Raw genomic sequence first — 12446 nt, 5'->3', positions numbered from 1 at the left:
CATCATCCATTCTCTCTCTCTCTCTCTCTCTCTCACACACACACACACACACTGGGCCAAAAGCCTTTACTTCACATTCTCTCTCTTCTCTCTCTCTCTCTCTCTCTCTCTCTCTCTCTCTCTCCACACACACACTGACAAAAAGGCCTGTACGTAGTGTTCTCTCAACATGGCATCCATCCATCTAGCTCGCTCTCTCTCTCTCTCTCTCTCTCTCTCTCTCTCTCTACACACAAACACAGGCCAAAAGCCTTGTGCGTAAGCTCTCTCTCTCTCTCTCTTTTCACACACACACACACACACACAGTGGCCAAAAGCTCTCTCTCTCTCTCTCTCTTCTCTCTCTCTCTCTCTCTCTCTCTCTCTCTCTCTCAAATTGTCTCTCTGCGTATATATGTTATGTGTTACAAAACTTTAATTCTGTGATGAAGTGGAGCAATCGTTTTAATTAGCATTCAGAAGGAAATGGATTATAAACTTTTCTATAATAATAGCTAAATATTCTCTAGTTTTTAAATCTATTGAAAGCACCGCAATTACATAATGGTGCAACCCGCCGTTCAGATATGCCAACTGTAACGACTATTTATTTTTTTTTAATTCCTCAAGTTGGGGATACATCTGTTAATATCTTAAGTGCCTACGTTGCAGTTAGGAAACACATTCTCTCAGTAATTACAAATCCGTTGTGTTATGAAGCTTTAAATTACGTCTAAGATTACGTTGACGTGTGTGGAATAATTAGTTCAGTACACAAGTGTAAAAAAGACGTTGACAGAAAATTATTGTGAACCTACAGGTAATATCCTTGAAATGCGTTGTTGAAAAGAATCTAAAGTATCATTATTGACTGGATGACTGTGAAGAATATTAAGAAATGGAATAAACAAAAGCCTTATTACTTAACAATCATCAAGTGGCAAAAATTTATACAGCAGTCATTAATTAACCAACCGAAGGTGTATCTTACAGATACACTATAGCTTCATTTAAGAGATTTGGAGATGGTGTTCAAATCAGATGAAAATGTTATTGACTCAAAACTCCACGTGGGACACCAACACGTTTGAGAACAGAAGATATGGAAAAGACATTCATTAGCAAATGAAGCTCTAAATAGCAATTACTCATATTTCTTAACTCGTGAATGAAACATACCGCAATTTCACGCTTATTAAATCTAAAAAGTGTATGATATATCGTCACGAATAAAGCAAAATTTCTACGAAGAATATATCAATGTGGCTCCTCTGAAAATTTTGCAAGTTTGTACCCTTGACAACTTCAAATAGCAGACAAGCATATAACCGGAAAATCTGTAGTGGTTATCAAAGCTTAAAATCATATCTTTTGTGATATTGTAAATAATGGTGTCATTGTGAATACTGGTGCCAATTATGTGCATATGAAAGATATAAAGAAATTGCTTCCAAATAATTTACATTATCGTCTGATAAATACCCATTCCTGCTTCCATTCTGTAAGAGATTCTCAACTGATTTAGAGCTTCATTTACTTACATATTAATGTTTACTTTCAACTGATTAAAAAAAAACCTGTTTTTAACAATCTTATGGATTTTTTGCTATGTTAATCCTCCTCTTGAATTAAAAACTTGCTGGTATACTTGTAAAAATGCTTGCTGGTTTCTTCTTGCACTTATAACTGGTATCAAAGTCTGTCAAAATCACTGGATTTTGATTTGTGACACAGCACATTCACATTACGCAGAACTGTGGAAAATACTAAGCGTCATTTACTATATTTCTAAGATAACATTCTAACAAATCTTCAAACACTTGAACAGTTCAGCATACTTCGTGAATTTCCAAGTTTATTTATAAATCCATTTCTTAGATTAACATATCATTCAAGATGGTATTAGAGAAATGGTTGCTGCTTTATATTTTTCCTTAGTAGCTGGTTATATTAGACAACAGTTTTTTTTTTGTTTCCTAATCCATACCACATTAATACACTCCTTCCAGAGATATGAATTATTTAAAATTAACCTGTATTTCAAGAACCACATCCTATTCACAGCTTCATGAACCTAATGTTTTCAGTATCACTTATGATTTTCAGCCTTGCACGCGTATATCTCCTTGGATTAGAATTCAGTCCATGATGATGACAAAGAAAGGTTTGTCATTTCCTGTTTCCACTTCGTAGTTGGCTGAGGAAAGTGACTTTGTAAAACGGCACTACTTTGCTTTGTGTGCGATCACACATTCTTTGCACGAGTTACGAACCGTCGCATCTTAGGGTTATTTTCCTCAAGTCTTGAAGTTTTAACGTTTTTAGCATTCCACTCGACTTCTCACTCCTGTATATCAGTGTCTTTTTCTCTGATTAACAGACGATCCACGAGTGTTGGGGCTAAGGTTTGAATACAGTAGAGTTGATACAGAGAGATGGTTCTGTAAAATTTAAGGATTTCACTTAATGAGCCACCTCACTCTTAATGAGTTGTATAGGATTTGTAACTTCATACAAGTCTGCTTCAGGTACCACATCCCATTAGAATCTTCAAAATCCAAATGCTTTCAGCATCCTTGAATACCTCCAATACCTGTCAGAGTATAACATTTCACTGGATCAACAGAGTATCACTGATGGTACTGAAGAGAGCCTTGCTGCTTTTCATTAGCAATTGGTACATAAATATGGCATCTTAAAATGTGAGATTTTGCTTTGTGGACCTTCCCAAAGTCAAGTCCATTCTTCCAGATTTGTAAGCTGAAAGTTAATTTTGGGTATTTTAAGCTGACTACCTTTTAGTTATTGCTAATTTTTACCATCCCCATTACTCTGCAGCCTTATATGAGTAAGTCCACTTCTCAGAACTAAAGACTGTGTACTAAGGTTTAGGAAAAAGGTTTACTGTACACCATTCTACTTGCACTCTGCAACTGGTACACTAAACTGGCTTCGTAAAATTGCATGGCTTTGCATTGAGTGCAACCTAAGATTTGAATTTTCCTACAGACAGATGATTCCTTTTAAGTATCTTCGAAAACTATTACAAATATTGCCTATTACATGTATTCCTTGTGTGTGTAAATCCTCTTCTCAGGCTGATATATTATCAACGCTGGTTTCAATAAGTTTGTGCTGATGCTAGCCACGCTTATTGGTTGTTGAATAAAGCTTGCTTTATAAAACTAACGGATTCCTTCTGACGAGCCACCTCATACTTTACCATACTTTTATCCATAAGCTTTACAGGGTGTGCAACCTGTAAGAAGAGATTTATAAGTTGAGTAATCCATTTGCACATAAGTGATTTCTAATTTGAAGTTGAGCTGATTGATTTATTATTTGCTTTTAGAAAAACTTGTGGTAATCATATTTCTAAGTTTATCACCAAACGTTTTAGATTACATTAAATTTTGAATAAAATAGGTATAATAACATAACCTTTTAACAATGTATCAAAGTCCCTAATTGCTTATGTTTACTGATATCAAGCGCCTACATTGCATCTCTAGCATATACAAAAATAAGAGCTAGGCAAATGTTGTTCAATATCCTTTTTCTATTTAGTAGCATAATATGCTTGGTACTGAAGCACCTTGTAAAGTTAGGAAAGCAAAGAAAGCATACAAGTGAAATCTGTCAAGTCATCTACTCATTTTTCATTTTATGGGAAATCTGCGTTACTTTCACTACCAGTAAAAACATAAATTGTCAGTTCAATCAAATTCCCATTTAATACATCCCATAAATTGTTGGCGATAAAGCAGTTACTGTATATGTTAAAAAATGGCATCACAGTAATTATGTTCTAGCCTTCTATGAGTAAAGAAATTAAATATAGTTTAATTTGAAATCAAATGAAAGTTGCCATTTTTTCATAGTTTAGTTGATTAGTATTTAAAATTTAAGCATCGAGAAATTTACCTCATTCTTTTTATTAGGTAGTACCGGGTAACACCACATTGTTTATTAATGTAAATGTTTTATTTACTTATATAATCAGTAACTGATCATCAGTTAATTATTAATAGTATAAATGAATGTTCTTACATCAATTCGCTGAAAAATATTCTCATACTAGTCTTATTTTACCAAAAACATTTTACTGCATAAAACACTAGTGATTCACATTAATATCAGTCCAAAGTATCCATTTCTGTCATATGCAAGTATGCTTTGATAAGAGTTCTGTCTACAAATGACCATGGCTGATATAGTAAAACTGTATGGTGAAACTGCCCACATGATTCATTTCATCAGATTTATAAGAAAAAATGCAGTAGTAATTTTGAATAGCTCAGTGCATCAACTTACATTCACCACTACTAAATAGTTGAACAACCAGTCCAACAAATATATTCACCTTTTTTAAATCCATCCTAAAATATTCAGTCCAAAACAATCAGCTTCCTCTAGAATCATTCAGCTCTTCCCACTTGAAATAACTGGAGCAGTCTGTAGCATGAAGTTGATAAGCTAGTCAGACTGTCAGTATCTGTCTTGATGCTATCCATAGTTGTATCTCTTCACTTGGCTGACTATTGACACGGACAAGTTCCTGAAAAACATGATACATTAAATTCGCAACAGAAAACGGACTACATCGAAGTCTACTTCAATTCTGATAATATATTTACTAAAAACTTATATATGAATTGTGTTCAGATATGTTTAGTATTTTCTGAAGATACTTTTTTCTTTAAAATATTACCTCACCCAAATTAAACTTCATTCAACAAAAATATTCACCTGTTTAGTGATAAGCAGTCAAAGGTTCAGCCCAAAACACGAAGCTGAAGTTCCCCAGTACTAGAATTTATAATGTAATCTGTAGCAACAAATAGCCGAGACGTCCAACTCTCATTGTCCTACCTTGATGTCTGTAATTGTACACTTACACTTGTTTAACTGTCCATTTGTACATGTACCTGGAAAACTGTATATATTAAATTTCATTAGAAAAGGACTAGAGTGTGTGCTTAAAAATCAAGATACATGTTATTAATTATGCCAAAATTGTTAAAATGCTACAGACTTACACGGTGTGTTCGTGTTAAACTTTTCATATATTATACTAATGTGCATTTTATTGAAGATGCCATTCTAGTTAACACTTTAGCATAGCCAACAGTTAAGTATTTCAATAAAATTACTCACCTATGAAGTGACAATTCTCCATGAAAGACAGTCCCGAACACACAGCCTCTGGCAATGGAAGTAACTGAGGGTAGTCTGCATCATGAAATAGTTAAGATTGCCCAACTCTGTCTTTTATTTTGATGATCCCCATAGTTTTAACATCTTCACTTGATAGTTAAACTATTCTTTTGTAGACGTACCTGGAAAACAGCATACATTGAATTTGCAGAAGAAAAGGACTTTGATATAAGTTAAAATACATCGTTCTGTGTAATTTACACAACAATTTTGCTAACACATCATCTGAGCTGTCCCTCTACCAAAACACTGCAGCTTGAGCTGATAACCCTCTTTACTATCAATCACAATGGTCATGCTAAATTTTGTACATTCATATTCATTTCATATATGTTTTTTCTCAGTTATAGTGACTAATGCTTATAAACTACGGGTTTTCAAGTGTTTTTGTTAATTTGTGTACAAGGGAAATAGTTTAGGTCCGATCAATAATCGGTGAAATCTTAGCACGCATCAATCTGCACGAACTTCAGTACATTTTGCATTATCTAATGCTTATTTAAAACTAAAGGGACTTAATTGTACTGGCCCTTATTACTACTTCCTCTACATAAATATTCATTCAAATACTCTTGAACCCATGGTACTGTACGACAATAAAGGCTACTCATGACATGGCAGATTTTTTTGTCATAGGAAATTTCCATTAATATAAAGATTTTTGCAGTATAAATTATGGACGAATAAAACCTTGTATTAGTTAGCAGACCCAAGTTTTGTGAAATTCAACTTTTTTATACACTGTAAGCCTGAGTATAAGGCAACAATGTAATACGCACTCATCATAACACATTAGAAAGATACATCATACATCATACCATATATACATTATACCACTTTGTATTTATTGAAGATACCTCTTGCTAATATTTTGTCACAGCCAACATTTAACCTCATTCTACTCCAATACTTACCAATGAAGTGACGATTCGTCATGACAGACTCAGTCCCGAACACAGAGTCTCTGGCAACATTAGTCTATACCATAAAGTAGATAAGACTGCCTAATTCTGATTCCCATCTAGGTGATGCCCATAGTCGTACATCTTCACTTGAGTAAATACTCTTTTGTAGAAGTACCTGGAAAACGGAATACATTAAATTTGCAATAATAAAGGACTTTGGTGTAAACTAAACAACTTAGTTCATTGTAATTATTATGTACAGTAATGTTGGTAACCTATTTACTATAAGGCTATTGTATGAACTGTTCTCCACGTGTTAAATTTTCTCCCACTTTGCACTTATCAAGACATTCACTTTTAAAGTCAAGTGATCTGACCTTCTACCTAAACTTTTACTGGTACAGTTTATTCTCTCAAACTGTAAGTTGGACAACTTATTCCGCCGTTTTTTGCTGATAGGCCTCTTCACTATTAATAACAATGGTAGGGCTAAATTTATGTATTTGCGGTCGTTTATTAAATGTTCCTCTCAGTTTTTATTCCCACTACATAAAGGCTTCGATTTTTAAACAGTTATTTTCTCAGTCTATTCACAAGAGTCGACCAATAATCAGTGAAATCTTGACATGCATCAATTTGTACGATCTTGAGTAAATCTGCATTCTTCATCGAAAGCTTATTTCAAACTTGCGGAACTTAATTGTACTCGCCCTTATTAATACTACTACTCATTTGTATTCATTCAAATAGTCTTGCAACTGAGGTATTGTACGTCAATATGGGCCATTCATGCAGGATATAGCAGATTCTTATGTCTTTTTTTATGCATAAATTATGGACGAATAAAACCTTGTATTAGTCAGGAGACTCAAGTTTTGTGGAATTCAAGTTTTAATACAACTGTAAGCCTGAGCATAAGGCAATAATGCAATGTTCACTTTTCCTAATACATTGCAAAAACTAAAATATTACAAAGATACATCATTTATCATAAATTATATACTTGATACTACTATATATTTATTGAAGATACCCTTTTCATTAATATTTTATCACAACTAGTATTTAACCTCATTCTACTCAAATACAGTACTCACTTGTGGGGTGTCAATTCGTCATGAGATTCAGACCCGAACACGCATTCTCTCCAAAATCCTTCAGTTCTCTGGCAACAGAAGTAACAGAGTAACCTTTATCATGAAACAGATAAGACTGCCAAACTCTGTTTCCTATCAAGACGATATCCATAGTTGTACACCTTCATTTGATCAACAGTCCTCTTGTAGAAGTGCCTGGAAAACAGTATACATTAAATTTGCAACAGAAAAGGACTTTGTTGTGAGCTAAAATATCAAGTTCCTTTAAACTAATATATCAGTATACAATAATTTTCTTAACGTATTTACTATAGGCTTATGTATGAGCTGGTCGACCAAACAACCTTTAGTAACCATTTTATTTATTTTAGTATATATATTTGCTCACCTGAGTTGATGGCACATCTTTAGATTAACTCCTTGTTTTAGATAGTTAAAAAGCTTTTTTTTTTTAAAGGAAGAAGTAGCAGTATCGTTGTGACCTGGGGTCCATGTGCAGTCTTAATTCTCAAGATGATCATGGTCACTGTCAGTGTAACAATTCCGTCCTAGACAGAAGCACTGTGAAGAAAAAGATAAACACTATGAGACTTGACATTTTGTGTGTGTGAGACCAGAATCATAATTAGTTAAACATATCGGTCTTGAATATTCAATGGTTATTCTACAAAAATGTGGAAAAGTTACGCTTATTTTAGAAGGCACTGGGAGCTATTTTCCAGATATAAAAAAAAAGTTATATAGAAAGTAGAATACAAAAGGGTGTGAACAGAGTTCATGACCACAGATAGCCAAGGAATAATCATAATCATCATTAGCAAGAGTCATGATGATAGTGACAAATGGCAGCACTGATGACACATGTAAAAACCAAATTCAAAAATCAAGGATGAACATGTTTAAATCCACTGACAGCAAAAGCAGGAGTACTGATACCAATATCACCCAGAAGCCCCAGTGCTACTGGTCTCGGCAACTGCCATCAGCAGCTGGTTTAGCAGCAATGCCAAGTGTAGATATGAAGACCGCCATCTCTAAGAACAGTGAAAGCCACCAACAGCATCAACAATTTGGACCAGCATTAACAACGACAAATATTAACTACAGCTGTCAGCATCAATGGGGTAACCAGCACACGTAACAAATGGCAACGACTAGGCCCTCAGTGCCACACAATATTTGACAGCACCTGGATCACTGATGATATGCAATAGCATATAGCATCATTATTAACGACAATGGTCAGTTATGATAATAGCATCAGTTTAAATTATATCTGGCATTAGCAGCAAAAAACGTAATGATGAAAAAGGACAACAACAGTAAACATACTACTGAATGTCAGTGACAAAAAACGACAAGCAGCAATACCAATATAGACTTGTGAGATAAAAAAAAATAAAGTACAACATCAACCAAGTGTCATGGTAAGATCAGTAGAATTATAACTCTTAAGTGTAGCTACAACAACAAAAATAAATAGTACAAAAATTGTAGCCATAAAGGTGCTACCTGAGCCGACAGTGAAAAGATCATCACTGGCTAAATATGGCTGAAGCAAGTGCAGCACTGTGTCATCACAAGAGACTGTACAAGCCAAAAGTTGCAGAAACAGTTCCATTTTGGAGTATGCAGCGGTGGTAAGAACACGGGTGTCATAGCCGAACACCTCAGCAAGTACAGTACCACCATAACTGTTAGCAGATTTAGGAGTAGTGCTTCAATGGACCACAAATGAACAAAGATGTTAGGGTAATTCACTTCCAGCTTCTAACAGATCAGAACGGCTATGTCAAAGCACACACCCAAGAGATCAGGAACGCCATCGCAAACTCATTATGAGTTTGACATTACTTGATATAGAGGGGCAAAAGAAACCAGAAAATCTTGGAAGAAGACTGCTAGCAAGTAGAATACTACACTAGTACAGCCTCAAGTGCAACAAAAATAGCTACATCAAATCGGGGGCCAAGCAACTTTGTTACCATCCTCATTAACATACCAATAAACATCAACTGAGGCAGCAACTATACCTCACAAAGCTGGCCACAATTTATAACCATAGCCAAGCTAGCTCTGCCATGGATATCAAATGCCTTAACAAAAATGCCACCACAGACCAGAACAGAGCCAAGTCAAGAGACCATGAAGCTACTTTGTCAGCCTGTAGCCTAAGGCAAGTGCACTGCAGTGACCCCAGTACACAGAATTAACGAACTTCATTGTGGCAGCCCATAAATGTAGCCAAAACAAACATACACAGTCTCTTTATGGATACAAGTAATACAATCAAAATAGCATAGCTATTATTTTGTTGTGCGGTGCTAAGAATCAAGCCAAATATTTTACAATAAATATATAATACTAAAGTCACAAGAAAATTAAATGCAACAAGGCTCTGCAAAGCACATGATAAAACATACAGTTGAAAGTAAAGCACTGAAGTACATAAACTTTCATAACAAATGAATCACCCATTAACCGCCTAACACAGTTTTTAATAAATATTATGAGATGGGGTTCAGCTACTCCAGTATTCAAGGCTTACAATTAATACCAAAAACAGTTTGAATATTACAAATTTTTGAACCTGAATGTCAAACAAAATTTTTGCATCGGTATGCAAGGCTTCCCAAACTTGCAATTCTCTTGTATAATTTACATTTACACAATTCATCAGTTTTTTCAAGTATAGCGCTGAATGGTGCTTCAGGCATATGAAATCCACCAGTACTAATATTTTAGTATATTCCCAACAATATTAAACAGAGTAAACAAGACTTAATCCATAAAAAAATTATTTCATTTATAATGGGAAGAGCACACGTTGGGAGTTATGCCTGATCCGCAGTGATGTAGGTTACGTAAGATTAGTAATTTAACCTACAGACCATATGACTTAAGGGCTTGAATAATTGCAGCTCTCCTAGCCTTATTATAGAAACATACTTAAAACCCAACTGAACCCAAAGAGAAAATATACCTAATATTTTAATTGTTCCCAGCAGGGTGAAAGTTCAGCCATAATGGCTTATCATGAAATGAGTCTCACACCCTACAGTATTATTCTAGCCCATTAAATAATGGTCTCCAATCTAACTTAGCCTATGGGCATCTAAGTTAAGTAGTAATCTGAAGGGAGCAGTTTCCCCTGCATCTGCTGCCCTGCTCTTGTGCTCCATGGTAAGGTGATGTGGTGGTGAGGAAATAATTGTTGTGAAAATATAACTTCTGAAACTGTAGATGAAATTTACCTATGTTGAACACGGCTTAATTCAATAAAAAGGTAGTTTAAGATCCACTCTAGAGGGATATACTGAAGCCATGCATAACCCAGTGGTTAGGTCAAAGTTGGTAGATTACACGATCAAAACTGTGTTCCTGTCAGTAAAGAACCTTATATACTACAGTTTAATATTAGAAACATAACACAACAGCAATAAATTTATTTTTGTTTCCAGCATGGCTGGCTTTTCTAGTTCCAAAAATGGCTCATCACTGGCTTGCTGTCGAGAAAATAAGTCAATCTTTGCCACTGTCACTCCCATGCTATATTTTAACATTTATGATCCAGTTTCTTTATCCAATATAAATATCTCCTCTCCCCTTTGAGTTTAGACTAGTTTACACAAGCTCCTTGTCCTACCTAGTGTAAATGATGTCTTGCACAATTGAGCTACTTGGAGCAGCTATCAACTTATTCTGCAAATTGCTGTTCTCAGACAAAATAATGACATAGTTGCTACAATTGAAGTTAGTACGTCAAGTGTTTGCTAGACCCACCTTTGGTAGTTTAGGCCACACGATCAAAGCCTTATGTCTAGGCAGGCAAAGTAATACAGCACAATTGTCCTGTCTGTGAACAAGCTGCCATGAGCTTTCTTATATCCAAGTATGCTAAAAAGCTTGTCCCTTTTCCTTCAAATTTCTTACACAACTGTTTCATGACAAACATTTGTCTGCCTTGGCAGTATAAACCCCCAAAACTATGTTTTTATGGCAAGCATTGCACGCCTATTGTATTTCTTGAGATTAAACTGGCTGACGGTGGTTTGATAAATTTTAAATTTACGAATACCCTGCTACACTGCAAGTCAACTACAATATACAGCATTATTATTCTGCCTTTATATTCGTGATTTGCTTTCCCACAATTCCTGTGTAAACTATACTCAGATTTTATGTTATAGGAAAATAAAGAACGAATAGGCTTAAAAACACTAAATGTTCTTATCCTAGAGAATGAACCTGGATGATCAAGACCTTCAGAATTTTTTCATAAAAGCCTGGTGTTATGAAGGTAACCTATGGGAGGTGGTTAGATGGCCAAAGACTCCTTACTTGCTTATGTGAGGAAAGTGAATCTTAGGCAAGGTTAAAATCTACATAAATGTTGGGCAAGGATTGTAGCATAGGGGGCCAAGCTAGCTTAACACAAGGTCAAGATGCTTAATGAGTGAGGTTAGGTTAAGTTATATCAGGTCTTGGCAAGGTTAGGTTAACATTGGGTCAATATTCCTGGGAAGTAAGGTTAGCCTAGGCTAGATTAAGTCATGGGTTTCAATATATTAATAATTTGAGGTATTTTTCCCCTCATTTCAAAAGCTTAGGCACCTAATTACATAAAACTTTACTGTTCCCCACAAGAAACCTTATTTCCCAAGCTGCCTAACAATGTTATATAGGATATAGTGAGATGAGCTGAAAAAAAATTCTCTTACTCACTCCCTGCCCTTTCATTTAGGAGTCAAGTTAGAAAACTGAATAATTACCATATTCAATAACAAATTCCTTGAATAAGAGCCTGTATACCTACCTGGTAAGTAAGGATTAAGAGGTGGTTTATTGAGGTTAATTGCATCTGGATCAGTTAACTCAAAATACCAACGGTCCAGCATATGCTACAATCTTGCGTTTTATTGAAATTCATTAAATGTAAAGTCTTCAACTTCAAATCTGCTAAGCGTAGGCTAGAACGTATGGAATTTCCAAGAAAATTCATCGAAAAGGTATTGCAGAAAGCGAAGAAATAGAATTTCATTACCTGTAATTGGTAAGAATTTGATGCACTTTCCTTCGTCTGCATTCCCGGCAATTTACCTGACACTATAACGGCGTATTAATAGCACGTCATTAGACTCAAGCTTACCTGAAATACCGAAGGCTAGTCGAGAGCCTAATATTCTTAGGAATAGCCGATGTAATACCTCCTACTAACAAAACTGACCAACCCCACTAATTTAAATAT

The 12446-nt window shown here is 35.1% G+C and overlaps 1 long non-coding RNA gene across 1 annotated transcript in view; it reads right to left on the bottom strand.

Annotated features, from left to right (window-relative positions):
- Positions 1–609: 609 nt before the first annotated feature.
- Positions 610–12446, bottom strand: part of LOC136851363 (uncharacterized) — a 12227-nt gene continuing 390 nt past the window's right edge. Inside the window, exons 2-8 of the long non-coding RNA XR_010856849.1 lie at positions 7587–7759; positions 7199–7393; positions 6111–6276; positions 5137–5318; positions 4729–4859; positions 4343–4537; positions 610–3238 (exon numbers count right to left, since the gene is read on the bottom strand). This is a non-coding gene — a long non-coding RNA (uncharacterized lncRNA). The remainder of the gene's footprint in view (positions 3239–4342; positions 4538–4728; positions 4860–5136; positions 5319–6110; positions 6277–7198; positions 7394–7586; positions 7760–12446) is intronic.

Source organism: Macrobrachium rosenbergii, chromosome 23 (assembly GCF_040412425.1).
Source record: "Macrobrachium rosenbergii isolate ZJJX-2024 chromosome 23, ASM4041242v1, whole genome shotgun sequence".
In the NCBI taxonomy this organism is placed as follows: Eukaryota; Metazoa; Arthropoda; class Malacostraca; order Decapoda; family Palaemonidae; genus Macrobrachium; species Macrobrachium rosenbergii.
Note: the sequence above shows the minus strand (reverse complement) of the source record. Positions and strands in the feature narration are given on the sequence as shown.